This window comes from Leptonychotes weddellii, chromosome 10 (assembly GCF_054177405.1).
Source record: "Leptonychotes weddellii isolate Sample4059 chromosome 10, ASM5417740v2, whole genome shotgun sequence".
NCBI classification, from domain to species: Eukaryota; Metazoa; Chordata; class Mammalia; order Carnivora; family Phocidae; genus Leptonychotes; species Leptonychotes weddellii.
Genome location: NC_138378.1, coordinates 84140593 through 84167483, shown reverse-complemented (window position 1 = coordinate 84167483; position 26891 = coordinate 84140593). Strand labels below are relative to the sequence as shown.

The 26891-nt window shown below is 35.7% G+C and overlaps 1 long non-coding RNA gene and 1 pseudogene across 2 annotated transcripts in view; both read left to right on the top strand.

Annotated features, from left to right (window-relative positions):
- Positions 1 to 26891, top strand: part of LOC115942171 (uncharacterized) — a 123966-nt gene that overhangs the window by 35816 nt on the left and 61259 nt on the right. For both annotated transcript variants that reach the window (XR_004076790.2, XR_004076792.2), the window contains exon 2: positions 4685 to 4760. This is a non-coding gene — a long non-coding RNA (uncharacterized LOC115942171). The remainder of the gene's footprint in view (positions 1 to 4684; positions 4761 to 26891) is intronic.
- Positions 16710 to 17415, top strand: LOC102750095 (WASH complex subunit 3 pseudogene; annotated as a pseudogene).

Here is a 26891-nt window from a genome sequence, read left to right as displayed (position 1 = left end):
TAGTGTTCTCTGCTTTTGCTCGTTGGGAGCTGCTTCACAGTCTCTAGATGTGTGGCAAGTCTGAAGCCTGTCCCTCTGGTGAAGCTGCAAGACAAATAACTAGGCCTCTTTCACAGGAAGACTGGGGGTGTGTTTCAGTCTACTGTCTGTGCAGTGCCCTGTGGGTAGTAACCTACTAGGAACTGTCTTTCTAATTGTCACAGTCCTGTGGAGGCCAGGAACTCAAGCCCCCGTGGCTGTCTGGGCCAGATGATCAAGGAACATTCCTTCTGTGAACTACACATGTCTGTCAGCATTAGCAATGTAGCTGGAGAGCAAAAGTAGCAGGGCACACCTGCTGGCTTTAGCAAGGCAGCCAGAACATGCCTTGATTGTGTGAGTCTGCTGGATTTAATGATAAACCTGCAGAGTGCAGGAAGCACTGCCAACTTTAGCAAGGAGCAGGAGAATACCTTGGCCATGCATGCCCTCAGCCTTCAGTGAGGCAGCAGAAAAGTGCCTACTTTGCAGTGCACCCATCAGTTGCAGCTAAGTAGCAAGGGGTTACTGTGACTTCTTGTATTCTCTTGCCCCAGCAAGGCAGTGCAGGTGTAGTGAAATGGCACAGGCCACCAGCTTCAGCAAGGCAGCAGGAAAATACCATGACTACCTGCCTCTGCAGCCTTAGCAAGGGAGTGGAAGAGTGCCATGTACATGGGTGCCAATGTGCCCTAGTAGGATAGAGGGAGAGCACAGATGCTCCTTGGTGCCTCCATCTCCAGAGAAAGTCTCAACTGTTCCCTGCCCCTTCAGCAGATGCTTTAAGATTAGCAGATTCATCTTTTTCACATATAGTCTAGGTGCTTTTCAAACTGCTGTTTTTGCACTGGGTCCTGGGGTGGGTAAGACTGTTCACAAGTCCTTTGAAAGGACTCAGTTCCCCACAGCCCTTTGGGTATCTTGGTCAGTTCTATTGGTTTTCTAAGGCATTGGAGACTCATTTCTCTGGTGCAGATCCCAAGGGTTGGGGTGCCTTATATGGGACACAAACACCTCTCTTTTCTGGGAGGATATACGGACTTGTAAGATCCTTCCTTATTTTGGTCACCATGCCAGGGGTATGATTTTTCTCTAGATGGTGTCTCTGGCTCTCCTCCCCATCCTATCCTTTCATTCTTTGTTGTGGAGGAACAATTCAGCTAGTTTTTAGTTCTTTTTCACAAGGTATTGTTCCATATATAGCTGTACGTTTGATGTGTCTGTGGGAGGTGGTGAGTTCAGGGTCCTCCTACACTGTCATCTTGGAATGCCCTACCTTCAGCCTAGTCTTTACTCTTTTTCTTCAGTCACATTCATAAAGGATTAATTGATGTTACTGTTTTTTTTTTTTTCAGAAAAGTCACATTGAACGTATGTATCTTTTCTACTTAAAAAAACCTTTTTCATTAATTTCATCTTTTAATTATTCTTCCTGTATCTTTTATTTCACTATATTCTCTTTTTACTTGCATTAGGTTTGTTCCAAGTTCCTACATTTTTAGTATTTCCTTCTGTGATAAAGGCATTTAAATTTATAAATGTACCTCAAGTTCAGCATTTGCACTTTTGCATAGGTTTTATGTTAATGTGTTTGTGTTGCTTTCTAGTTAATTTGCCCTTTTAGTTTTTACTTATTTTATATTTCAGTTATCTTAAATATTTTTTCAGATATTTATTTCCAAATAAATATTTTTTGATAAGTTTTCAAAATTTACTTTTGTTGCATTATAAACAGACAGTAGTCTGAAACTCACTATTCTTTTTATATAAATTGTATTTTTTTTGGTTGATGTTTCATAGACATGAAAAAACATACTTATTCCCTGAAGTATTAGAAGTTGTTTGTATTTTTACTGACTTGAGTTTTTAAAATTAATTGTATTAAAAATCCTTGAGGGGCGCCTGGGTGGCTCAGTTGGTTAAGCGACTGCCTTCGGCTCAGGTCATGATCCTGGAGTCCCGGGATTGAGTCCCGCATCGGGCTCCCTGCTCGGCAGGGAGTCTGCTTCTCCCTCGGACCCTCCCCCCTCTCATGTGCTCTCTTTCTCATTCTCTCTCTCTCAAATAAAAAAAAAAAAAAAAATCCTTGAAACACAAGTACTTTTCTGGAGCTGATTTTAAAAACAAAATGTATTAAAATACTACTATTATCCTATTTTAATCAAGTCAACGTTATGTTTTAAGAGGTTTTGCTTTATACATTATATGCTCTGAGTGAGCATATATCTTTTCTGTTACCCTTTTTCTTTGATTATAGCCTGTACAGAATAGCACTTCGTTTTGTATATTGATTTTGTGCCCAAAACTATGTTGAATCGTTGTAGTTTATCTGTAGATTCAGTTGGATTTTCTACTTAATTGAATATATCATTTACAAATAATGGCAGCATTTTGGCTCTTCTCTTTTAATCCTGCAATTTTATTTTCCTTCTCTAAATTTATTTGCTAGGTTCTCCAGCTGTATGCTCTGTATCCATTATTATCCATTTCTCTATCTTTTTTTTTAAAGATTTACTTATTTATTTGAGAGAGAGATTGAGCAATGGGGAGGGACTGAGGGAGAGGGAGAGAGAGAATCTCAAGCAGACTCCCTGCTGAGCATGGAGCATGATGTGGGGCTTGATCTCACAATGCTGAGATAATGATCTGAGCCAAAATCAAGAGTTGGATGCTTAACTGACTGAACCACCCAAGGGTCCCTATCCATTTCTCTATCTTAAAGAGATTGTATTTATGGTTTTTTAATCACTTAGGATTTTGCTTGAGCCTTGTTAGTCATCCTTCAGCTGGTCTAATCTGCTGTTAAAACTAGCCAAATATTTCTAGTACCAGAGAGGATGTTTTCTTCTCCTTTATTTCTCACTCATATTTTATTTTCTCTTCATATATCTATTTTTGATTGTGGTTTAGCCATCATATATGAAAAAATCATTTGAACAAATATTTGAGTCTTAGATGATCTTACCTTACTTTTCTTTACCAGGTGCCAGAGAACTTATATAATGAAAGATCATTTTAGTCCTGTTTGAAGTCTTGAAGTTTTTCTTGGTTATGCAAATGATATGAAATTGGTCAGAAAGTCATGTAGTAGCTGGCCTTCTTCCAATTCCTTTCAATTTTTGAACAGCTCTTTGGGGTCTGAACCCAAGGAATGATCTTTCCAGATTCCCATACTTGTCAGGCCCTATACTCTGGATTTTTGTCCCTCAAGTTCCACTTGGCTATCGAAAACACAAATAAAGCTGCTCTGCTTCATTTCTATGTTGTCAGCCTCAAGGAAAGGTAGCTCCATGTGCCAGCATACTGCTGAAATCTAGGTCTCTCCTGGATATTAGCTCAATAATAGCTATTCTATTAAGTATGTCAGAAGATTTTTAAAATAATATTTTATTCCAGTTTTTTTTCAGTTGTCTTCAGGTGGAAAGAATACATCTTATTGTTAGTATTATGATTTTTACTAATCGTAATATTACTTATTATTACTGTTACTGCTACCATTACCAACATCATTATAACCATTTTATTCTTATCATCATCTCTCTTCTCCAGAAGTTTTAATTTTCTGGGAGCACATGATCTAAGTGTTCATCTTTTTTTTTTTTTTCTGGCTTAAAGTCCCTTTGGGTATGTTGTTATTGTCCATTATGTGGTTATGGATGACAGAGTTCTAATGGCTGCAGTTCCTATACCAGAGGCAATCCTGAGAGTGAGATAAGAGCTTTGGTCTCTGCTATTGTCAGAAACTACATTATCACCTGCAAGTGGTCAGTCTATTGTCAAAGTTAAAGGAAGAACTCTCTTAAGATGCTGAACAGCAAAGAGCCTGAAAGATTTTGAACTTTTACCCTTCACCCTAAAAGCAAAATTGATGTATTCTTGGAAGACTATAACCTGAAAAAATACCATGATGAACATTTAGGGAGAAACCCATATAAAAATAATTTTATACTTTATGTACATAAATAATACTATTTTATTTATAAGACTTCAGTGCAGAGACACCCTCTTCTTTCAGTTTTGTCTTTTCTGCTACTGAATGGCTATTTCTTACTGATAAAGTCAGGATATCTTGTCTCCATTGGTTATTCCATATTGAAGAAAAGTGTTCTATGCTCCCCACTTTCCCTTCAAAATCACTGCCATTTCTCTTTTGATATTTCCTTGAAATCTTTCTTTGAATTAATCATTAGTATTCCTAACTTGTACCTGTTGTAGAGTGCTTGCAGAATTAACTACCATAAGAAATTGGTGCAACTTTTCCTTACAAACACATCATGTTCTATGCAAAAGAAGCATCTTGGAAGGGTACAATCCACTGACAATGAACAATATATTATTGTTTTTATTAATTATTAAGGCAGTTTTGCCTACAAGATACTTTGGATTGTGTTCTGTAATGACTAAAATTCCTGACACTTATTAGCTCTGTAACTTAGGCAAGTTACTTAACTACTTTGGGCTTCATATTCCTGATCTGTAAACTAGGCATAATAACTGTACCTATCTTATAAGATATTTATGAGAGTTAAATGAATTAAATACATCTGAATATTTAGTAGAGCACCTCACAATCAGTAATTGCTGTTACCTAAGTGTTGGTATTAGAGATTAGGTAATAAATAGCTTATGAAGAATTAATTCCACTCTTTTTTTTTTTTCACAATAGAAACTGCTGATCTTTAAAGTATGCCTAGAACTTGGAAACCTGAAAATCTTGACCCCACCCTGCCACCTACCTTAAGGTAAGTGCCTGCTGGGCCAGAGAAAAATGGGCTCTTCTGAATCTTAGCTTTGAGCTTCCTCATCCACATCCATCCAGTACCTCTCTTTTTTTCCTACCTTTTTGGCATGATTACATGGCAAACATTGTAAGTGGTCACTTTGTAACACCAGCAGATTGCAACTGACCAGCAAAACCAGGACCTCACTATTTTGATCTGCTTTACTTTGGTATTTTTCAGAGTACTTGCTGCCGCTCATTAGTGTATTATAAAACCAACTTAGTGGATCTCAATCATCATTTAAAAAATTAAATTTATAAATAGAATAAAGATGATAACATACACAATTAAGTATAATTTTATTAAATTTTAATTTCAGTGTATGTGTATAATTTTTTTCTATGTTACAGAGGGAGAAACTTTTTCGGTGTGTGTGGCTTATGATCAAGAAATTGAAAAGCACTGCTTTATTTCACTTCTGGCTTAACCTAAAGAATAAATAAATTCACTTATTCATGAATAAAGGAAGAAATGAGAGAAGAGAATTGCTCAGGCCTTAATTCTGGCTTTAGGGAAACTAGTTTCTAGGATTTTGAAAGGTGGGAGGCAGAAGAGGTACTCAGGTAGTGACCATGATTTCGACCTCATTGATAATGCTTAAAGAAATAGAAGATCCTGAAGCTTATAAATATTTACTTAAATAGAGATATTAAAAACATATTATATAAACTCTTTATAAATAACAATGCAATATCAGTGGTTGCTGCACAGTAATGTTTATCTCAGATCTAGCAAAGCCCTTTGACACACCCATTCATTTAGAAACTTCTTGAACTAACTATCCTGCGATGCACTGTGCATTCCACTGCCCCTTGATATCATATTATTTACAGTGACATCATTAGCATAATATATTGCTAATTTTGGCAAAATACCTTGAGAATCTAATATAATTATGCAGTACATACGCTGATGGAGGAAGACTTTTCCAGTCAATCCATAGCCCACCTGAAAACTTGCGGAAAAGACTTGCTCAATGAAGAAAAAGTAATGGTAACTTAAAAAGGAAAGTATCATGCCAACTTCAAGTTTATAAAAGAGGAAAAGGGATGATATGTTATAGGCATATATATAATATAGACTTAAATAAAGCCAGGTATAAATATATAAGAATGATAACATATCTAGAATAAATTTAATCTTCAATATGCAAAAATAGAAGAATGATATATCAGTTGCTTAATTGGAAAAGATGCTGACATAGGTGCTTTTTATCTACTTATGCACTCATTTTATTTGTTATACTAGTTTTAGTTTATAAATTATGAAACTGATATAAAAATGTCAACATGCCCAAGTCAACATAAACTATAAATTGCAGATATTATTTCCAAATTCAAATTTATTAACTCCAACTCCAATTCTTTTCTATTCTACCATAAAAAATTTAAAAAATATTGATCAAAGAAATTGAGAATAAACTCACCTTTCAGAATAAATCTGTAAATGTGTAAATGAGGCAAATAACAGTAACAGAGAGAAAAAGTTCTTCTTTTTACCACAGAGATATTACAAGCCAAAGAGTGTTGCATCAAACCGTGGCTTTGATTGGCCCTAGGTCTGTAGGCCAAAGAGATTTGAACACTAACTTTAGAATTTTTATTTCTTATTCATTATTGGAAACTAATGTGTAGAAGTTGAACAATGAAATGGGTGACTAGAAGAAAATAGGAGATGTGCCAATGAAGGTCAGATTCAAAAAAGGGAAACCATAAACCTTGAAGCCTGATAATGATGTGAGCCTGAAAATAAATGGTAGGGTCACAACATGAAAGGCTCAAATATTGTAAAGAATGTGAACTAATGTTATATGCAAAGGAGAGAATCTAGATCCTCTTTGGCCAGCAGAATTAATTGGTTAAAAATGAATTTATGACAAACATTTCTTTTTTTAAATTCAATTAGCCAACCTGTAGTACATCATTAATTTCAGGTGTAGTGTTCAATAATTTATCAGTTTTGTGTAACACCGAGTGCTCATCACATCACGTGCCCTCCTTAATGCTCATCACCCAATTACCCCCATTCCCCCAAACACCTCCCTCCAGCAACCCTCAGTTTGTTTCCTATAGTTAAGAGTCTCTCATGGTTTTTCTCCCTCTCTGACGATTTCCCATTCAGTTTCCCTCCCTTCCCCTACGGTCCTCTGCCCTGTTTCTTATATTCCACATATGAGTGAAACCATATGATATTTGTCTATCTCTGGTTGACTTATTTTGCTCAGCATAATACTCTCCAGTTCCATCCTTTCTGATGGCTGTGTAATAGCCCATTGTATATATATATATATGTACACATCTTCTTTATCCATTCATCTCTCCAGCTCTTTCCACAGTTTGGCTGTTGTGGGCATTGCTGCTATAAACATCGGGGTGCACATACCCCTTCGGAAACCTACATTTGTATCTTTGGGGTAAATACCTAGTAGTGCAGTTGCTGGGTCATAGGGTAGCTCTATTTTTAACTTCTTGAGGAACCTCCATACCATTTTCTAGAGTGGCTATACCAGCTTGCATTCCCACCAGCACTGTAAGAGGGTTCCCCTTTCTCTGCATCCTCACCAACATTTGTTGTTTCCTGTCTTGTTAATTTTAGTCATTCTGACTGGTGTGAGATGGTATGTTCAGTCAGCCAACATATAGTACATCATTAGTTTTTGATGTAGTGTTCAGCACTTCATTAGTTGCATATAACACCCAGTGCTCATCACAACACTTGCCCTCCTTAATACCCATCACCCCAGCTACCCCATCCTCCACTCACCTCCCTTCTGTAATGATCAGTTTGTTTCCTGGAGTCCAGAGTCTCTCATGGTTTGTCTCCCTCTCTGATTTCTTCCCATTCAGTTTTTACTCCCTTTCCCTATGGTCTTCCATGCTGTTCCTTATGGTTTTTATTTGTATTTCCCTGATGCCAAGTGATGTGGAACATTTTTTCATGTGTATGACAAACATTTCAAAGCAAGTAAGGAAGTTGGAATATATGTGAGACAGACAAAGTTTAAAGGTCTACCATGCTCCTCAAAGGTGGATACATTTGGAGAAGAAATAAAAATAATACTTATTCAGTGCTATAGTGTATCGGACATACTCTATGCATTATCTTGAATTTCATTATAGCCATGTCACATGGGAATTATTTATTCCTTTTCATATGTGAGAAAAGACCAAGCATCTAAGAGTTTAGATAAACTAAGAAGATCTCTTAAGGCCACTAAGTGGCAGATTTAGGATTGAAGCTAGTTTCACTCTTTATTATCCTACTTGCCTCTCATTTCCATCAACAAGTTACTTGACATTTCCAATAACTAGAATAATTAAATGACAATAGGACTTTTACAGTAGTTAATGGAAATTGTTCTTATGTTGATCAAATGCATTTTGCCCAGTGTCACCAGCAAAATGCCTGTGAGCTCAGCCATAAAGTCAACTATTTATTGCAAACAAGGAAAGACTGGTCCTCTTGTATGCAATTTGAATTACAATGAAGATAACAGATTTCTGAAGCCTGGGACTTACCATTTCTGGTCATTTATCAACATAGTAATGAGATTATTAGCAAATTGCTTTTTTTTTTTTCCTTTCTTTTTCTTAAACAACTTGATCCATTTGACTTCTTCCATTTGCTTGAATTGTAGGGAAAATAATTCAATACATGCTAATGAATTCTCAATTTACATAAATCATTTCCCTATGTGATTTATAATCCTGATTTAAATACATCTCAAAACACCCACGTACAAAGAAAGTCTATTATATGTGTGGGCATAATTCTAATAATCATACAATTTATAAGCTTAAAAAAGGGAAAAGATTAGGTGACCTCAAGCCACTCAGAAATGAGCCTTTTTTTACTTTTCACCTCTTTATCAGTCTGTCAATTGGAGAAATTAAGTATATTCCTGTCTTGCAATGCATTACTATTGTATGAGTAATTAAATTCCTTTACAAAATTGGTTTGATTTTTTACACTAAGAAAAGCATAAATAAATATGAATTCACTGATTTACTTATTTATACCTTCTACAATGTATTTTATGACAGCTTAATAAATTCCGAACACTATTTTAGGGGCTGGAAATAAGACTGAATAAGAACAAAAGAAGTCTTACAAAATTTACAATCTATGAAGAGAGAAGAGATAGGATAAACAAGCAAATAATTCAGCAAATGAACTAATTTTGGCTGTATTAAGGCAAAAAATCATGTCATGATAGAAAGACTTGGAGTAGATGGGTTTTTTTGTTGTTGTAATGGTGTGATTATTTTTATTTTATTTTATAGAGAGAGCGAGAGTGGGGGAGGGGCAGAGGAGGAGACTCTCAAGCAGACTGCATGATGAGTGCAGAGCCTGCTCAAGGGCTGGACATAGGGCTGGATTGGATGTGGGGCTTGATCTCACAATCCTGAGATCATGACCTGAGCCAAACCAAGAGTTGGCTGCTTACCCAACTGAGTCACTCAGGCACTCCTAGAAAAGTTGTCTTTAAAGCAGTGACGCTTACCCTGAGACCTTTAAAACCAGGAAGAGTTAGTCCTTCATAGATGTGAGCAAGGAGCCTTCTGGCACAGGGAAGTTAAGTACAAAGGAAACGAGGAAGGCTCAGCTCATCTCAGGAACACCAATGGCAGTGCTACTGAGCGTGTTCAGTAAACAAACTGTAGACAAGGATCAGATCATTTCAGACTTTATAAACCATAGTAAGGAGTTTGGACATTATTTTAGATGTGATGGGAAGCGAAGGCAGGTATTAAGCAAATGGAAGACAAACTGCTTAGTTTAAGCTCCATGAGAGCAAGAATTTTTGTCTATTTTGTTTACTGATATTTCCCAAGCCTCTCAAACATTGTCTAATGTGGAATATGGGCTCAATTAATGTGTATTAAACCGAAAAAAACATGTAGAGATCTTTCTTCCAGGGTTAGGTAGGAGAAAAGTTAAGTCTTAATGTTTTCTGAGTGAATGAATAAATGCATCATCTGAATCTTCCTGACAGTGATTCTTTTTTAATAATAATGATAATCATGATAAGAATCTTATAATTTCATTTGCTTTTGAAGTCTGTAGATTCTTGGGTTTTTTTTCTCTTTCAGATCTGAATTCCAAAAATCTAACAAAGCAAACAAACTCTCATGACAGGAAGGTAGATATAATTCACTAGATTTTATTTCTATCTAATGACAAAAAAAATAATTTGATCACTGCAGTAATACTTGGTCAGTTCAGAAAAGAAATATATCAGGTAACACGTAATTCATTTAAATTCATTAAACTGATGAATTATATAAGCACCTCCAATTAAGGAAGCTGAGGGTAGGTAATTCGTTGTGTAAAGTAGTAATCATTGCATTTCCTATGGCACTGGGTTCGCTGAGGTCAGTGATTCTTTGTCCTCATCCTGTCATGGAAAACAAATGGGCTACAGCTGATAAACATTGTTTTTGCTTTTTGTCTTTTTTTTTCAGCTGATAAAATTTGTATTTTCTTGCTAGTTGTTGCAAGCCACTACACTAACCATTGTGAAGATGGGCGAAATGAGTGGATTCATTGAGGTACATTCACGTAACCATAGATTGGCTATAACAGAGTTATTTTTCATTGACCAAGAGCATACTCTTAATCCCTGTATTATGAGTAGTACTTTCTAAAGTTTTTAATATTCTGCCTTGTGCTTTCTTTACATATATGCAACGGAAGATGCATTCCTTAAGCAGCCTCTGCTGATTGCATAAATGAGTAGTTAGTTTATTCAGTATTGATTAGAAAGTGAACTCATATCTTTACCAATGGTAGAAAAGAATGGAATAACAATTTGTCTCAATTTGTTAAATAACCAAAGCAAAGAGGCAGTATCAGAGAGTAGAGATAAAAAATTTGGGGTGTAGCAGTCCTAGAACTCAGTTTTGGGTAATTCATTGTGTTACCCTCAAAGATTTCCTTTACTCTGTTAGACCTCAGTTTCTCCATCTATAACGTAAGAGGCCTGACCTTACTTAACGTTAAGGTCCTATTACAGTTGGGATCATTTAGTTTCAAGGGTCAGAAAGCCAGTCAAACTTGATTTAATTACTAATTTGCTTGAAGGATATGAGTTTCTCTTGAGGGACTAAATGTAAGAAGTGAATTGAACCTCAATAAAGCTGAAAAAACAAAAGTAGGAGGTGAAAATTCACCTATAGCTCCTCTTCTTATTCCTCACATATGCATTTTGTCCGTATGCACTTCTCCACATTTCTTCTGTGCTTCTATCCACTATCTCTGATTCCAGTTCTATATGATCTTCCAGTTGAAGTGTCTATAAAGATACCTAGAGTGTTTGTATTCTAGTTACAAACTCCCTGAAGTCAGATGTCTGGCATTGATCCAATCAATTGTGACTTGGTCAGTCATCCAGGGTTCTGGGGCCATTCATGCTGATACATACAGAACAGAAAAAACCAATTGAGTAATAGGTTCACCACAGATCTTATAGCCTTGTGACAGTATGTATAAACTGTTTTTCTTCTTTTCTACTTTTCTTCTTATATTAATTTATACTTTATGTCAAGGAAAATTTCTGAAATAACCAGTTTTCTTAGGCAACAAAGTAGCAAGGATTTGGACTGAAAAACATGAAGACAGTCTTGTGAGTAGGAATTCTCATTGGAAATTATTTTTCCCTTCCATTGAGTGTATGGGTCAAGAAAAGCATGCCTTCTTGGAAGAGGAATATATTCTTTGGGTTCTTAGTTTTTTAAAATTTTTTTCTTCTGGAGTCTTCCTTAGTGTTTCTACTTTGACAAATTCTGGGATGTATCTCTTGTGCCTCATGCCTCATGTACTTCAGAAAGCATAAACTCAAGGTTTCCAAAGAAACTCCTAGGCTGAGAGCTGACTGTCTTTCACTTACCTCTAAGAGTTACTAATTTCACTAAATTTGGGAGCTCTGCAGTTTTCTTACTTGTCTGGTTGTTTCAGCTTGGAAGTTTGTTCAGGGTCTTCCATCTGTCATCCTACTAGAAAAAGAATTTTAGGCTATGGATTTAACCTGAAACTGGAAACCATTTTATGTAATTTTTAAAAAGAATCTCATGCTCTCATAGTAGCTTCATAGGAATTACATGGCAATGTCATTTATTCTTTCATTTGTTCTTGTAGATACTATGAGCTTCACACTGGTTTGGGGTGTGAGATAAAAGATCACTTAGTCTTTTAAGGATCTTCAAAAAATAAGGTCAATTTCCTAATACATGGAAAGGTCTACGTTCTTGGTTGTCTCCAGGGAGAAGAATGATTATACTGTAGTGTTGTTTGTTTCTTTGCTTATTATCAGAAAATAAAGAGGGAAGCATTCAGATGTGGTAAGTGTGCTATTTCTACAGGTTTGGCACCTCTGTTTGCATCTATAACTCTTCCTGCTTGTCTGTTTTAAGGATGTCATTTTGGCTTCTGAAATGTAACTAATGATATATGTACATGCAATTTTCAGCCTCTAAACTGGCTAATGTTCAAACACTTTGTCAAATCTCTTAGTAATATTTGGATTAAAGTCATGAAAATGAAAAAGAAGGCAATGGTGAGAGAAATTTGCAGGCTGTAAAATCAGAACTAGCAAATGCTAATCAGCTGTATGAGTTAATTGGATTTTGAAAAGAACTAAAATGAGAATGTCAAAAGTAGATTAAGTTCAGACTTAATCAGGCTAATATTAATTCTGATCAATTTACCTAATACTTTAGCCCCTTTCTTCCTTGAAAAATGGCATCCCAGCTTATATCTGGAAGATCTTCAGAAAGGTGGTAGCATATGGTGCAGGCATCTGTAAGTTGCAGCAGTAATTGGAGCTGCCATTCTGTGTTTTGGGCAGGACCACTATTTCTGGAGCCATGACATAATGATAAACACAGTGCAGAAGCTGAACTTGAACACACAAGAACCCTAAGCACAGGACCAACTCTCTGAATAACTGAAAACTAAGAATGTTTGAATATGATGTCCCTTCTACTTCTTTTATCAGGCTTCCCAACCCTTATTCTCACAGTGACTTCCAGGAGCCCTTCAGCTCTGCAGGGCCATCTTTCAGCCCAAGTCCATGCACATCCAACTCTAGACACAGTTTTTTTAGACCTTCTCCCACCCTAACATCACATCTTTTTCTCCTACATTCTATGACCCTGAAATTTTATACCGTGTACTAAGTAACTGGATAACTGAAAAGCTTCAGTGTTTTTTAGATAATGAGGCCCCTTTCCCTTAAAACTCTGGCATTATTTTTATTATTATTTTTACTCTGAACATCAAATCAAAGAATATCATGAAAGGGTTGTATGGCTCAAAGAAGCTACCAGATTTACTCACCATAAACACTATGACTGGGTAATCATCCATTTATATTGACCAACTACAGTCTGTATATAAAGTTGTAGCATTTCTCTTGATTTGAAGCTAAGTCTACTTAATTATGTTCATTTATTTTTATACACAGGTATATGATGCATTTCATTTATTTTTATATACAGATATATGATGCATTCCATAAAAATTATTAAAATGTAAGAATTTTGTCACTTGAGAAAACACTTCAGTGAAATAGAAAATGTACTTGTATGTGATATTCAGCCCTAAATTGTTCTACATATTTAGAGATCACCATTTATCCATGGGAGGGGATGTGAATAGGAGATAGAGACTGAAGTCTTAGAGTGATATTTAAAAAAAAAAAAGTTTTATTTTCCTATCCTCATAGTTGGGCACAAGTCTTCATACCTGAGCCTGACAGTAATACACATTCAGGGTTAATACTCAGCATCATTCTTAATCATTCCAGGGTTTCTTCTGGCAAAGACTGCTTACCTCTCTGTTAAATTTGGAAAGGTTATAGTGAATAATTTCATCTGAAAATCTGAATTCAAATGATATTGAAATCTGTTGAGATTTCTGGTGTCTCATCATTTCTGGGTTTGTCATAATGCAAATTCAAATTAGAACAAGACCCATGAAATAATCTCATAAAAGTTGTATGTGGCTGCTTCTCTCATGGAATATTAAGCCCAGGTCCTCATTAGTATAATTCTTTTTGATATAAATTATGAGATGGCTTGCCTTTGGACTGAGTGGTAGGTAGAGGAATCCTGCATTGAGAAAATTCTATAATTATTTACCATTTTAAATTTTTCTTAATTTTAGCCTACTTCAGAGTTATTCAATCAATAGCCAATTTATTAAGCTCTGAGTTAGTGCCAGTGTATGAAAGAAATAATCTAAAACTAGTAATATGCAGTATAGAATAGTCAATAATTTATAGTTGAATGGCTTACTTCTCACTGTAAATATTAGATGAGGTCAGAGAGGGAAAACACTGAAAGCTAGAAAGGATTCAGGAGGTGGGATTGTAATTGGCCACAATTTAGGTGTTCTAAAAGGGAGAAAAGATACTGCAGCTAAGAGAGCTGTTTCTCAATAGAAGAGGATGGGATATGATTACAACTGGAGAGTTTACCAAAATCTGAAGTTGCAAAGCTCCCATTATGTTTTGAGGTCTCTGATCATAGGTGTTATTTTGTGGTGGTCAAGAGCACAGGTCAAATTTACATGCAAGTTATAGTTCCACCAATTTATAGTTGTGTGAACTGGGGATTTACTTGATTTCCTGGTCCCAAAGCATCCAGTCTGGAAATTGAAGAAAATAATAGTATTTATCACATGGAAGGCTAAAAAGAAATAAAGAGATTATCCAACAAAAACAAAACAACAAAAATAAAAACAAACAAAGATTTGCACTGTGCCTGGTATGTAGTAGGCCTGTTATTCCACTACTTTTGTTCCAAAAGTTTGCTGATGATCTTAATTATAGATGGAGAAGATATGTATCTATACTGTATCTATTCTGACACCACAAAATCTACCATTAAAAATGTATCCCCGTGCATTATGCCTACATCACTCTTTATAATGCTTATAATGGCAAATACACATAATGGAATATACGATTCCCATCCTTATTTATATGTTTTATCAATTCATTTATTGATCAAATATTTTCAATTCCTACCACTTTTCATTCTACCTCTTACATGGTTATTCAGTTGAACCATAACTGTGCTGGTGCTAGGGGACATGTTTTGTAGCATTACTCGAGAAGTGTAATTGCATCTATATTTTAGCCATATATAATGCATTTCTGTGGTTTTTTTGAAAACCAAAAAATTCCCCAATGTAGATGTTACTTAGAAATATGCTTTTCAGTGATCTCCTGAACAGATTCCTGCCTCACACTCACAGTTTTCCATAATTTTTTTAGGAACTTCCTCACTTGCTCAGGTCAGTTAACACCTGGGATCATCCTTAAGTATTCTGCTTTTTTTATATCCTGTATTTGATATGCCAAAAAAGAATCTAGTTGATTGTGTTTTAAATATAGCTACATATCTGTTCATTTCTCTCTAACCCCACTGCAGCCACTGTGGTCCTGGCCATCATAATCTCTCATCTGGATTATTACGATAGCCTCATATCATATCACCATGTTCCCATCCTTGACTTCCTATAGTATTTTCCAACAGCTACAAAAAGGATTTATTTAAACATAAGATTACATAGATATCCTTTTTAAACTTTGTTAATGGCCCCTCTTTTTATTCAATAAAAACAGAAGTACCTTAAGGCCCTACTTATTCTTGTCCTCCATTACTACTTTGATTTCTGTTGTGCCTGGTTCACTCCATTCTCTCAACAGGCTTCCATACTATCCTTCAAACACAGTAATCATGTTTATACCTAACAGAAAGTCCTCAAGTATTTTCCTTCACCTGGGCTGTTCTTTCCATAGATATTTACATCTCATATCTTCACCTTCTTCAAGCTAAATTCTCAGTCTTTAAATGAGGTCTACCTTTATCACCCCTTGCCACTTTATTTTGCAAACTGTGTCCATGTCACTTATGTAATTAGCATTACTGATACAAAACCTGCTTTACTTTTACTTTTTCTCATTAAATTTATTTTATAGAAATATATTTATGTCTATACGTTATATGTATGTATACATATAATGTATATGTATACATATGTGTGCATATACACACATATATAATTTTATTTGTTGTCTTTTTTCCCCCCAAAGATTAGAGAAAACATTTGGAATAGATCCTGGCACATAATTAGTGTTCAAAAATATTTTGTGAGTGAATGAAAGAATGAATTGCAGTTATGATTATATAGTGATTTTTGCCAAATATAAAATGCTCTGGGATTATCTAATAGGAAAGCCTTGTTAAGTCTGTCATGGAAGGAAAGGCATACTAAAGAAAATAGTATTTGAGCAGAAGTCTGAAAGAGGAGTAGGAATTAGCTACACCTGAGAGCCGAGTATATAAAAACAATGAAAACAGGAAAAGCATGTTTCTTGGTCCTAAGGCAGGAAGAAGCATAATCTGTTTGAGGAATTTAAGGAAAGGCAAAATTGTGGGTGCTAATAGAATGGAGAGTAACTGCTTATGTCACTGAAAATTTAACTGAGTACTTCCCGAAGGATTCTCCTATTCTGAGCAGGTGCTTTTATTTAGCATTCTCAATGAAAAGAAACTAGGAATCAGCCAACCATGGTGCTGTGGAGACTTTCAGTTAGTTTTGTGTTACTGAACAAACTCAGTGTGTGTATCCTCGTCTCTGAACCTGGGTTGCCTGCAGGGGGCAGGTGCAACATGAATAGCTTCTCTGAGACTGTTCAGTGATTTCTATGAAACAAGAGAATAGTCTGGACAAATGTAGGGTTTCTGGGAATAGAAAGAAATGAATAGATGATAGATGTTTGGAAATAGAAACCGCAGGGTTCAGAGACTGATTGGATTGTACCAATTGGTCTCACTTATGGAATGTCAAGTGTTAGAGATTTCACTTCCCTAATGTTTTCCTCATCTTCACTGGGAGATTCACTTGTTGTTCTATCCTCCTAGGAAATTATGAGACATTATATAAAATAGAATTAAAGAATGTAGGCTTTGGGTGATCCCATCCGTGAGGGGTTTGTAGGCGAGCCCTGGGTCTCTCGCGCAAGGAGATGGATGAGGATGGGCTTCCTCTCAGGAGGGTCAGGCACAGACCTGACCAAAGTGCCAGCTGTCCCACCGAAAACACCAGTGGCATTTTCTAAACCAGTTTGTAGTGAACACTTTACAGTTCCTCAACCACTTTCCTACGGCTTGTAAGGAGAAACTGGCAGAACTTTCTCTTCATATCTAACAAATTAGAACAACTCTCAGTATTTTCGTTGCAAAATTGTCATTTATCCCAGGCCTAGATGATGTCACATTTGAAGTGTCTCCTGTAAGTGACACTGGTATCACAAATGAATCAATCATATTCTGAAACCACTTCAGAGCAATCACAGCAGAACAGTATCTCCTGGACCACAGGAGAGTGAAATAACATCAGAAAATATCTTACTTGTAGCCAAGGACCCAAGATATGCCAGATATCTCAAAATGGCTCACGTGGGTATTCCAGTAATGGCAAGAAGATTACAGAAAAATGATATTGGAAGGACCCACGCCTTCTTGAGAGGTCACATGTTCCAGTGCCTAATAGCAAAGGTGAAACAAAAGAAAGTTCGGATAGTCAATCTTCTTTTAGTGACTAAACTTAATTTTGATAAAAGTTACATGTACATGTGTAGGTCTTTGTTTACATTCTGTAAGAAAGCCTGAACTTGAACTCTTAGAGAAACATCAAAGGGCTATATATCCACCACCAAGTTCTTCTATGTTAAAAAAAAAAAAAGACAAAGCATTTATAACCAAAGGAAAAAAAAAAAAGAATGCAGGCTTTGGGAAAGCCAGATCCTAATACTGAATTTCCGACTCACAGATGGACCTTGATGAAGTTGTTTCTCCTTTCTAAGCCTCCATTTCCTTATTAGTGAAATGAAGATAATTCCCTCCTGGGATTTTTGTTATTATTAACTTAGATGATGTATATGAATTATGTAACTTCATGCTTGCCACTTAGTAAATGCAGAAGATGCAGGAACTGTTAGTTATTAAGAATTTACATAGCTTCCTCAACATAAAAGTCATACACTTCCAGGAGGCAGGAAGGCCATCTTACTTATTTCAACAAAGCATGATGTCTAAACATAGCCATGCCGTAAGAGGTTTAAATTTGTGTGGAGTCAAACTAAATATAAGTGAAGACTAGTGATTCTGAGCAGAGTTATGCAGGAACTTTCAACTTATCCCACACTGCTGTCCATTCTCTTCTTAGTTCACTATTCTTTCTGACTTCAGGGAGCGTTCCATCAGTGAACAGTGATTTCATTTATGGCCATTTCCTATACATGGCCCATCAAGTATGTTGAATATAGATCTGTCTTCAGAATATTCATGCCAAGTTATTAATAGCTAACAATGTTCATTTGCAATTTATTGGGGAGAAGATTTAAATAAATGTATTTTAAGTCAGGTACTGGTCTTGTATTGGTAACTTTGGGGATTGATCTTTTTCTAATATGTCTCAACTATAAGATAGAGATAGCAATCTCTCCTACTCCTAAGGATCTCTTATGTTAGCTGCCTCCTCATTTTAACATAAATTCAGATATGAGTATTAGGAAGGATTACAAAAGGTCCAGTCCCTTGCTTTCAGAAACATAGGATACATTTTTCTTCATTCTTCATTTTAAATAACTTGAGTCTCAACAATATTAAGTAACCTGCACATAGGTAGTAAGAGACTGGGTGACTTGTACTTTCTGTCTTCTGTTTATAGAGCTCCATAATGAACAAACCCCAAAATGGGCCCCACTGTAGATTAGGAAAATGTGTTAGTGGTACCCATAACCAATCTAATAATGAAAGTTATTAAGCAGAGGGACTTGCCCATCGATGTGAATCTCTGAATACAAAGCCTGACATGGATTTCTCGCAGGCGCCAATGCAGTTTCAAAAGCCATTTGGATTTTTTTTTCTTTTGAATGTCTGATTATAAAACTTTGAAATATAAAGCTTCAGCATGAAAACCCTGACATAGCCTTAACTACTGTAAAACTAGCAGGCAAAGCTATAATAATTTCAGCTTTATAACATCTAAAATTGAATTACTCTCATTTCATGGCAGAGTCAATATTGCTAATGGATTAAAAACATGGCTGATAAAAGTATTGTTGAATTCATTTTGGGGGAATCATGAAAAAAATGCTTTTTCTTGTGGTCTGTGGCAGTTGAAACTTGGCATTAATCTGAAAAGAAACCTCATACACTGTCGTAAGTAAATGCTTGAAGGTCAAAATAAATGAGGTTAAAAGTGGGTCTGATTAAGTGGTTGTGAATGTTTTCTGGCATACCCCATTCTATTACTAAAATACCAGTGGGAGACTGGGGCCCAACTGTGAAAGGCCTGATCTACAAAGGAGACAGTCAATGGCAAGAGACTATCCATGAAGTTGGATATTACAGAAGTTTCTGTAAGCATATTCTAGGAATCTGTCAGTAGGATGATGGATTGAGAATCCTAGGAAAGTGATTAGTCTACACTGCTTTTCAGCTTTGTACATTTGGACCAATCTTCTCTCTGGGTTTACTGTATCTACCAAATAAGGGGACAGTCTGCTAGAATATGACTGTTTTATGCTCTGCGATTCTATAATATCCAGTACAGGTACCATATTCACGTCATTTAGAATGTTCTGAATTTGCAGATTTAATAGTTAGCTTATTGAGGCCTGCTTTAATGCTGGATGTGGCCTTTTTGCCCCCAAAACAAAAGTTCTCCATTTTTTACTATCAAAAAGCATGAACAGTTAAATATTAAAATTAATTTTTTAAGATTTTATTTATTAAAGAGAATGCACCAGAGAGAAGGCAGGAGTGGAGGGAAGGAGCAAAGGCAGAGGGAGAAGCAGACTCCCCACTAAACGGATCCTGACACAGCGCTCAATCCCAGAACCCTGGGATCATGACCTGAGCCAAAGGCAGATGCTTAACTGACTGAGCCACCCAGGCACCCCTGAAATTGAATTTCTATTTAGAGATTCTTTGTATCTGCAGTTAACTAGGGACTACTGTTGAATGTTTTCTTTAGACAACCAGTTCTGCTTATATCATACAGCAGTCTATCTTTTGAAAGCATGGTTCAAGCCTTCTATTCGATACATCTAATTTTTAATAATTTCACATTGATCAAAAAAAATCTCAGGGGGATGCCTGGGTGGCTCAGTCATTAAGCGTCTGCCTTGGGCTCAGGTCATGATCCCAGGGTTCTGGGATCGAGCCCTGCATCGGGCTCCCTGCTCCGCGGGAAGCCTGCTTCTCCCTCTCCCACTCCCCCTGCTTGTGTTCCCTCTCTCGCTGTGTCTGTCTCTGTCAAATAAATAAATAAAATCTTAAAAAAAAAAAAATCTTAGGCTTTCAATCAGCCATCCATAGCATCTATAGTTAGTGGTAAAAGTCTTGCTTTAGGATTAAGAATCTTTAATTCAGTTTCTAGTTCTGTCTTCTGTGCCACATTTCATCTCTCTATATAAATGTTTTCTATATCTCAAAACTTGTATAAAATGTCACATGTCAGAATGTGATAATTTTGCCAATAATGTATAATTTGAGTATAATCATGATGCAGTAAGCAGTTCTACTCACATACACACATACATGGTCATGCACATACACAAGCCTGTACTCTTAAAAATGATGATCTATTAAAGATAAATGCTGAGAACTGTCCTAAATTAAAAGAAATGATAAAAAATGTGAAAACTAAATGAAATGTTTGGTTCTTGATTGATTTCTGGGCAGAAAAAAAATCATATTAAAGACAGAACTGGAATAATTTTTGAAAGTTGAAAATGAACTATATATTAGATAGTAGTATTATATTAATGCTAAATTTTCTAAATTTAATGCTTGTGCTATGTTCCTGTAGGAATATGTCCTGTTTTTAGTAGATACTTGCTTAGGTACTTAGGATGAAGCAGTGCAATGAGTGCAACTTACTCTCAAAAGTTCAGTAAAATAGTAAGAATTATAAGAACAAGGATATGCCAAAATACTAACAATTTGGTGAACCTATGTGAAATTTTTTCAACCCTAATTATATAAAGGAGATCTGTCTCTAATCTGAGAGACTAATAACAAAAATATATCCTTCTCTAGGTCATCTTAGCCTTAAATAATCCCTACAATTTTTCTATAATATTCAGCTATTATTTGGGCGCCTGGGTGGCTCAGTCGGCTAAGCAGCTGCCTTCGGCTCAGGTCATGATCCCGGGGTCCTGGGATCAAGCCCCACATCCGGCTCCCTGCTCAGCGGGGAGCCTGCTTCTCCCTCTCCCTCTGCCTGCCTCTCTGCCTACTTGTGCTCTCTCTGTCTCTGTCAAATAAATAAATAAAATCTTAAAAAAAAATTCAGCTATTATTTAATAATAACCAAGGTTAAGACTGGATAAGAACTGCACAAAAGGAGAATGAAAGGAGACTCGCCAGGTATCTGACATGAACTTTTAAAACAGCTGAATGAGGGGCGCCTGGGTGGCTCAGTCATTAAGCATCTGCCTTGGGCTCAGGTCATGGTCCCAGGGTCTTGGGATCGAGCCCCACATCAGGCTTCCTGCTCAGTGGGAGGCCTGCTTCTCCCTCTCCCACTCCCCCTGCTTGTGTTCCCTCTCTCGCTGTGTCTCTCTCTGTGAAATAAATAAATAAAATCTTAAAAAAAAACAGCTGAATGAAATATTAAATAAATGAAAGAAATAATGCAAAAATATTGCGAAGAACTGGATATAATAAAAATCAATTGAAAAATTCTAGTACTAAAAAAAGTAAAATGAAATTAACTCAATTATGTGTTTCAGAGCAGATTAAAAACAGTTGAAGAGAATTAGTGGATTGAATGACATGACAGAGAAAGTATGCTAGCGGAAAAATGCCAATAAAAAAATAATGGAAAATGCAGAAAAGAATGTAATAAAATAGGGAGAAATTAAAAGGTCTTTTATTTATATATATATATATGTTTGGAATCTCAGAGTAGTAGGAGAATGAACACAAGGTAGATAATAGAATAAAATAGAATAAAAGTAGAAGAGAATTTTCCAAAACTGAGAAAATGCATCAAGCCACAGGTCCAAGAAGTGCAATATATTTAAGAGAAATATAACGAAAACCATAATATCTTAAAAGCAGCCAAAGTAAGGAAAAATAAATATTTAAAAGAACAATACAAGGGTGTACTGCTGAATTTTCAACACAAATACAGAAACCAAAAGAATTTTTTAATTCTTGAAAAATTATAAAATGAAGATTACAGAAAGTGCTTTTTAGAAATCATTGAACACTATATCAAAAACTGATGAAGTACTGTATGTTGGCTAATTGAATTTAAATTTAAAAAGCTTTTTAGATAAGCAACAACTATGAAATTTTAGTGAGTGTCTCTCTCTCTCTCTCTCTCACATACACACACCCCTACCTAAAACGTACTTCAAACAGAAGGAAGATGACTCATGATGATAAACGTAGAGATGCAGGGTAGAATCAAGAGTGGATAAAGGGGTATGTGTGTGGATACATCTGATATAACACTTACAGTATAAATTAGTTATTATTTATCATGGGGTCCTAAACATATCGAGAATTAAGATGCATGGTGATAGTGGAACATAGGGCAGAAGGGGAATAAACAAATGTTCTCAGAACTCATATTTTTGAAAAGTGGGTAAAGGACCAATTCATATTAACCTTGAATAAAGTATATTTTTTATAGCTAAGGTAAACACTAAAAGAAAGAAAAATGAGAATGTGTAAATAATAAAATAATTGAGGGAGAAAATGAAACAATACATTAATGATTAATTTACCAAAGACAAGAAAGAGAGATTTGTGAACATAGAACATGAAACAAATACAAAAATGGTAATAAGATAGTAGATTTAAACCTGAATGTATCAAGAATTATATTAAAGGCAAATTAACTGATTTAAACAATAAAGATGGTCTATTTAAAATAGAGCTACCTTAAGTAGTTAGCTAGATAGATACATGGATAAATTATAGAGCAAGGTATCAAAACAGCTAAAGTAATTGATTTGTGTTACCTCTTTATCTTAATGTAAAGCCCTGTGGTGATTAGATTAAGATGGTACCATCATTTTACAAATACAACAAATTTAATTCAATAAATATGTAGATATTAAGTGGCTGCTAGTGTTGCCATAACCCTGATATGACTTATGCCAACACTGAATAAATATCATACCACGTGTCTGTTCAGAGCTTGTGAAGCCAGTTAACCCAACTGTGTGTCACAGATCTGTCATCCTTTTTATTGCTCAAATTCCAGTTATTATGGCTATATATCTTCTCTGGATTCTCATTCCCAGATCGTTCAGAGCTTCCAGCCCCCATGTCCCAACTGTCTGCTACTGTCCTTGATCTCGACCTCTATTCCACAACACACAAATTTCCATATATCTTTAAGTGGTTTATTGATTGTCCTTGTTTTATTTTATCATTTTGTTTTAACTGTAGTAATTTTAATAGAATACTACCCATTCCTCCACTACCACTGGATCAGAACACAAATCAGCATGTTTCTAATTCATGCTAGAAATGAATATATCCTGGAAGTTAATGTTTCCATCCAACTATTTCACTGACTATGACTACTCCTCATTTTATCCCTACCATCTATCAACCTTCTGGTCTCTCCCATATATTTGTTGAACATATTGACATTAAACTCAGAAACTTTAAAAAATATCTTGTCCCATCCTGCAATAGTTTCAATACTTTTGAAGGTGACCTATCCAAGTCTTTCAGTTGTTTAACATATACCGTTTTTGTGACCTTCATTCTATAAACATATAATACCCTGGATCTTGTTATTACTGGGAATCACTGTGCTTCTGTAATACCTAATTACTGTATCACATTCTGACGACAGCTTTTTAAGCCCAAGTTCTCTTGTTCTTTGCTTCCCACAAGAACACATTTTCTGACTGTATCCTATTTTCAAGGACTCTTACTCCCTTTATTCTCCCTTATTAATGCTTTTATTTATAGTGTCTAACTCCCTCCCTTTGCTTCAGACTAGTGACCCCTCCTTTCTTCATATCTTTGTTTATTCAGTATGTAATTCTTTTTCCATAATTTTAAACTCATATTTACAAAAAACCTCAGCCCCTTTGCCCACTTGCAATTCCATTGCTATCCCTACACTAAACTGCACACTTGGATCAATATAAATATTTGCCTTATTCCATTCTTTACTTGGGTAGCTAAAAAAAGTAAGCCCACCATACCCTCCTCCCCAACTCCTGACTGCCCCTGGGGAGCTTTTGCCTTTTTTTTTTCACCCCAGAGAAAATAATTTGATAAGAACTTTCTAAACTATCTACCTCTTATATAAACTTAACTGTAGCTATATCTATCTTTATCTCCATTTCTTCTTTATGTAATATAACAGTTACTTCATTCTATCTTAATTTATAACCTTACACTGCTCTCTAGATTCCATAAGACTGTGCCTTTTTAAGGATAAAATTGCATTATCCTTTTATTTATCCTGTTTCTCAACTTTTTCCACTTAGGTTTTCTCAGCCTCTGTACTTCGAACATAAATACATTCAAACCATCATCAAATAAACAAAAAACATTGATCTTACATCTAATGGAGCATTATTGTTATTTCATTGTATTTACAGAAAAAATATTCTAAAAACTGCCTGTACTTGAAGCATGAGTTTCTTGAAATCCCACTCACTGTTTGGTAGGATAGGGCTTCTTTTCCTATCATTACACCACTGAAACCGTATCAAAATCATCATTAAAGACTATGTTGTAGCTAAGTTAAAATATATATTTATATTCCTTATTTCTGAAGCATCGGGCAATTGTCGCAGTTTAGGTTCCTTGAGAAGAAGTCTCTGAGATTTAACATGCAAAAGTTTCTTTGGGATCAACACCTATTGAGAGAAGGAAGCAGGATTGGGTAGAAGGAAAAGTTGAAATATGACACAGTCTCATTGGAGGCCTAAGCCAACCCTATGGGCAATTCTGAAGTTGAGATGACATGGGGATTTTCCTGAGTTAGAACATGAAGAGTGGAGCTTTACAATGAGCAGTTGTATGTGGACATTGAGAAGGAGATGTGGACTTGGGTGAGACAGTTCTCTTCAACTAGGAACATCTTTCTAGAGGGTTTAAAAGCTCAAGGCTGTCTGCCCACAGCACTGCCAGCTATTAGAGAAATACATTCTTTATTTCTGAAGGGGATCTAAGTAGTGCATCATAGCATCCAATACTGCAATGTTTACCAATCGGGCTTCTTAATAAATTTTTTTTCCATATGGATTACAACTACCCCTACAAAACTTGTCAAGAAGAGTTAATTATTAAAAATTGATGTTGAGTAATTCTCCTCAACTGGCTGGCTCCTCACCTGCCTTCTGGTGATTCTAGGAGAGATGCACGGAGGAGAATGCCAAACAAAAAGGCCCTTTTTACTAATTGTGTGTCTGACTACATTCCAAAGGCTTTGTCTGGTCATGTTTCCTAATCATAAATTCTTAAACTTTTATAAGTTACAATGGAACTATATCGTGATAACTCTAATAATATCCATTTCTAGCCCAGTGTATTTCCCTGAGCTCCAAAGATATATATCTAATTATTTACTAGACACCTCCATCACTAACATTTCAACTTAACATATCTAAAATGAACTCATTATTTTTCATCTTAAATAATGTTTATTTCTCTATATCCTTTTGAAAAATAAAATTTGATATTAAATTGTTCATTCATAGAAAAGATACGCAAATAATGATTGCACAGAGAAATTATAAGAAATTAAACACACCCATTAAGTGCCACCTACGTCAAGAAATAAAACACTCTGAGGACAATAGAAACCTTTTTTTAGGTCCACTTTTTCTCCAGAGGTAACCATTATCATGATTTTAGGCTTTTTCTTTCTTGCCCTGTTTTGCCTTCATTTTCTCCAGTTTTATTGAGGTAAAACTGCATAAAATGTTGTATAAGGTGTAAAATGTGCTGATTTGATACACATATATATTGTGAAATGATTACCACAGTTAGGTTAGTTTACATATCCGCCACCTCACATAATTACCATTTGGGGTTTTTTTGTGGTAAGAACATTTAACATCTACTCTCTTAGCAACTTTCAAATATTTGATACAGTATTGTTAACTATAGTCACCATGCTGTACATTAGATGTCCAGCATTTATTCATCTTATAATTGGAAATCTGTATCCTTTGACCAACACTTCCCCAGGTCTCCCGTTTCTCAATCCCTGGCAACCACCATTCTACTCTGTTTTCATGAGTTTGACATTTTTAAATTCTCATATAAGTGAGATCATACACGATTTGTCTTTCTCTGACTTATTTCACTTAGCATGTTTTCAAGTTCCATCCATATTATTGAAAATGACAATTTCCTTCTCTTTATGGCTGAGTAATATTCCATTTTACACACACATACACATCATGCACACACAGACATACACACCACATTTTCTTTATCCATGCACCCATCTATGGACATTTATGTTTCTTCTTTAATTTGATTTATTCCACCAAAACTTAACCCTTATAAACAAAATGAACATATAATCTCCTTATATCTAATAATTCTTTCATCTGTACTTAATGTAAATGAATGAATATTAGCTCATGTTTTAGAGCTTATTATTTGAGTAGAAGAATATTAAACAGTTCATGGCTAGAGAGTTTGCTTAACACATAAAACAATGGTGGGTATTAATGCCAAGCCCATAGCATTCTTAAAGAATCATGTTAAAAATATTTTTCTGGGGCACCTGGGTGGGTCAGTCGTTAAGTGTCTGCCTTCGGCTCAGGTCATAATCCCAGGGTCCCGGGATCAAGCCCCGCATCGGGCTCCCTGCTCAGCGGGAGGCCTCTTTCTCCCTCTCCCACTCCCCCCAGCTTGTGTTCCCTCTCTCGCTGTGCCTCTCTCTGTCAAATAAATAAATGAATAAAATCTTTAAAAAACATTTTTTTCTTTTATCTTTACTTCCTCAATTTATTTCTTCAATCTAAACAGCTATCCCTGGAAATTGGGATCATTAGTCATACCCCCA